The sequence below is a fragment of the Dipodomys ordii genome, unplaced genomic scaffold, assembly GCF_000151885.1.
Source record: "Dipodomys ordii isolate 6190 unplaced genomic scaffold, Dord_2.0 Scaffold27, whole genome shotgun sequence".
NCBI lineage: Eukaryota > Metazoa > Chordata > Mammalia > Rodentia > Heteromyidae > Dipodomys > Dipodomys ordii.
Window position 1 is genome coordinate 10515138 of NW_012267243.1, and position 4747 is coordinate 10519884.

The window sequence follows — 4747 nt, forward strand, 5'->3', positions numbered from 1 at the left end:
GAGGAGGAGGAGGAGGAGGAGGAGGAAAAAGAAAAGGAGGAAAGGGAAGAAGACATTCAGAACATTTCAGGACCAGTTTTTCAATGACAATCTAAACAAATTCACTAGAGCCTAATGCAGCAGCTAGGTTTGTGGTCTTTTTTCTTTAACACTACCAAGAGGATTAAAAGAACTTTTCAGTAGAACTTTAAAAGTATCAACTTAACGATGAAATCATTAAGATGTTGATGTAAGTAGAAGGAAAAAAATGTTAGCTTTGAAAAAGTGTTTCCTTCAGAATGAACATGTATTATCAGGGTAGCTTAAATTTCATGTAGTTAGCAGAAAGCCAGTCTACATTTGAACAGGAAAATCTTATTTATAAAGGGTAGCCTCATCCAAAAATCTTAAATATATTATTGCAATTGGCTTTAAAAATGGACCCCATAAATTGCCTAATATAGATTAAGGAAGGGAAATTGGAAACTGCAGGACTCACATCAAAAGGTGTTTTCACTTTCAGACGAGCGACAGAAACAAGATTAAAGAAAAAATAGAGTTCTGAAAAAAAATCCATAAGAATTCAGATTTTAAGAAAAGGATGGGAGCTGGTGGCTCACATCTACAATCCTAGCTACTCAATAGGCTGAGATTTGAGGATAGCGGTTTGAAACCAGCCTCAGCAGGAAATTTCATGAGACTCTTGTCTCCAATTAACCACCAAAAAGGTTGAAAGTGGAGCTGTAGCTCATGTGTTCTAGCCTTGAGCAAAAATGCTCAGGAACAGCATCCAGGCCCTGAATTTAAGTCCCAGGACCTGCACACACACACACACACAAAAATGACAAAGAAAAGGAAAAAAAAAGAAAAACATAAAGACACCATAGCTTATCAACATTTTACCCTTTGCTTTTGTAGGAATACACTATTGAATAATTTTGCACTTCCTAGTGGAGTGTGGGAAAGCAAGAACCTGCTTACTTATTGGTAATTCTTTTTGGTAGAGGAAATGGGGTTTCTGAGCATAATGGAGCTTCATTCATTATACTTAAACAGTTTGAGGAAAAATTCAATGAACAATTCTGCATTTTGTTCCAGTGAAATAAGAGACTGGTTTGGAAAAGGCATACAAAGATAAAATGAATTTAAGAGTTAGTACAGTAAAGTTTTTAAAAAAATGATCCAAATGTTTTGGTTTCTTTAAGTCATTTAGATGACATAGAAGATTGGAAACGTGCATTTTCATAATGAAGGTTCTAGTGATACATACTGAAAAAAATGAATATTCTTTAAGAGTTTACTTCCAAGCCAAGTGCTAGTGTCCCATGCCTGAAATGCCAGCTACTCAGGGGGATCCCAGGCCCTGAGGATCACCGTTCAGTCAGCAAGGCAGGAAAGTCCGTGAGACTCTCATCTCCATTATCCACCAGAAAAGCAGAAGCGGAGCTGTGTGTGGCTCAATGTGGTAGAGCACTAACCTTGAGTGAAAAAGCTCAGGGACAGTGCCCAGGCCCTGAGTTCAAGCCACATGACTGGCTAAATAAAAAGTTTATGTTAATTTCCACTGGATTATAAGACAAACTTTAAAAAAGAAATTTTATAAATTTATATAAATATAAAATTTATGTACCAAAGCTTCTGCCAATATCTTTTTAAGCTACAGGATATGATCCAAGGATTAAATGGGAGACTTGGGTCTCTATGAAAGTTTGTTATTCTTTTCATTATTATTATTATTAATTTATGCTTTTTATTTTAAGGTAAAGGTGATGTGCAGAGGGAACACAGTTATATAAGTCATGTAATGAGTACATTTCTTTTTGAACGGTGTCACCTCTTCCCTCCCCCATTTTCTCCCAGTTTTTTTTACCTCTCCACCCCTCCCCCACAAGTTGTAGAATCTTCAACATAGTGTCTAGTGAGGATCCTCTCTATTTGTTCAAGCTTTGTCTCACCATTTCTGTGCTTCTCTTACTCTCTTACACACAAGACAAGATGTGAAAGAACTCTCTTACACACAAGACAAGATGTGAAAGAACTCTCTTACACACAAGACAAGATGTGAAAGAACTCTCTTACACACAAGACAAGATGTGAAATCAAGAACAGTGAAAAAGACAAAAATTTTTTAAAAAGCAAAATAACAAAAAACCTTGTTTTCCATTTCCTGGAGTTCATTTCGATAACCATCATTTTATATGATCATATCCACCTAGCTATTGAGCCTTTGTGAGCAAATGAAAATCTGATTTATTTAAGTTTGTTTGGGGCTATTCATTATCCAATTAGTTTCTCTTTTTAGGAAATGATCCTGTTTATACAGTTTTGGTGGGCCTCTACATCTTCAAATGTAGAAGACAAAGAGATAAATCCTCTCTTAAACATTGCACTTCAGAATTTTGAATAAGAAGGCAATAATGAAACTAAAGAGACTGAAATAAGTCATTAGAAGTAATCGCAATAATATTTACTATAACAAAAGCCTTTTCTGGCTTAAAAAACATTGGCCATTCTTTATGCTTGGTTTTGCTAGCTTCTTGAGCCTTGATCTATAATCACCATCAAATTAGTGAGCCCCAAATGACTTCTAAGAGATTCCCTTCCTGTTTGGGATATTCAGTTTCTTCCGCTTGCAACTAGTTTATTCTACAATTAAATCATATTCGAGGCAACAGAACTCAGGAATCAATGGGAGAATTTGGTCTAGATGGCGGGGAAGGCAATTTGCCAGTTTCCACATTGTTTGCTTGTTGTTGAGTATCCTTTGAGGACAAGGCTTTGGTGAAACTCATTGGAGTTGCAAATGTATCCAATGAAGGGAATGAAGAATTCCAAGGTTTCTAAGTGGGGTGGCTGCTTCACAGGGCTCAGCTATGTTTGGTGTTTTTTATTTTTTAAAGGCCCTACCTATCTTGACCAAATCCCTAAATTCTCAATCAAAATAAAACCCAAGGAATGCCTGTAACTTTGCTGAAATGATCTCATATCTGTTAAAGCCGCAAAGCTATCAAACGCAATGATCAAATTTGAGATTTGACCATGAAGATTGCTGACAGTGTCAATTAAATTCACCACCTAATCACATCTTGATAAAGGTATGTGGACCACAGAAATGGAATTCAGTCTGGAAGGGACATACATGGCCCTAGTCACTTGCTGTATTTGTTAACAGAACCATAGTTTCCCAATGGTAGTCTTTGCTTAAAAAAAATCAGATGCCAGAAATTCCTTGCTGTAATATACAGGAAAGATTTCAGACTTTGAGACTTAGGAGTGCTGGCATGTATTTATGATGAGTGTTCTGCCCAGCCTGCACTATGTCCCAAGAAGATTCCAGAATGTACTCTCATTACTCAGTGCTTGTGTCATTGGCAAGGATGAGAAGAGCAAGAACACCTAAGGAATATTTAACAGCGAATATGGTCATAAATATGAATACTTTCAAGCATCCTACATTTTCAAAGATGACTTTCTTAGCTGGACACCAGTGGCTCATGCCTGCTATCCTAGCTACTGAGGAGGTGAGATCTAAGGATTGCAGTTCCAAGCCAGCTCAGGCAGACAAATATGTAAGATTTTTATCTACAATGAAAACAGTAAATATCCAGAAGTGTAGATGTGGTTCAAGTGGTAGAGAGCCAGCCTTGAGTGAAAAAGAGAAATAAGAGTGCAAGGCCCTGAGATCAAGCCCCAATTCTGGGGTGCGTGCACACGCGTGTGCTTGCACACACACACACAGAAGACATTTTGCTATTTAAATAGAAACTAAAATAAAATAATGCACTCAGGGCTTTGTAACATTTGTAGAAAAAAACATATGCCAAAAGTAATGCAAAGAACAGTAAGGAAGAAATAAAAGTAGACTGGGTCAGGAACTGAAAAACTTTTGTTGTTTTTAACCCATTGCAAGCTAATAAGTTAGTCAACAAACATGATGGTGGGTAGAATCATGAGATCTCTGGATAAAAGGCAAAGGGTCTTTATTCATCAGAGGATTGAAACAAGAGCCTCATGTGGTTTACATCATCCCTTCTTTCCTCCGAGTCCCACAGGGACCAAGCAAAGGAGCCCAGACAGATGCTGTGCAGACAGTGGGTGGGTCTCACAGCTGCACCATAGAAACAGAGTGTGTGTGTGTGGGGAGGGGACTTCCTACCGTTTGGAATTCAGAAGTAGACTTAATCATTCTAAGGAAGGTTCTTGCATTCCTCAGTTGCTGATTGCTCCAAACACATCTCCAAACTGGCCTGGGAAACATGCAGGCACGGGGGACTTAGGGCTCATAGTCTTTTGCTAGGGTTCGAATATTTACATGCCTCCACATTTCATGTTGCAACTTAACCCTTCTTTGGTGGAACTAAAAGGTACAGCCCTTTGGGAGGTGGTAAGGTTGTGAGGAGAAGACAGGAACTCAGCCTGTCACAGGAGGGCGCCTGGCCCTGACCCTTACTGCCACCGGAGGTCACTGCCATCTATACAAGGCAATAGCAGCCCTCCACGCGCACCATCCCGCGGAGCCTCAACTTTTGGATCCCCTTCCTCAAGCCATCAGATATAATTGTCTGATGTTTACAAATTACCAGTTAGTGCTATTTTAATATAATAACATGTGATGACTATCATGTGCTTTTGAGGTTCTAATGTTCTCACACAAAACAAGACCCAAAATAAACGATATGAATGTAGGTAATACATTAAAGATGCGTATTATCACATCGATGGCAATCACCAGAAATGACCAGAGAGCCGTGGCCAGTAATCTGCTCTA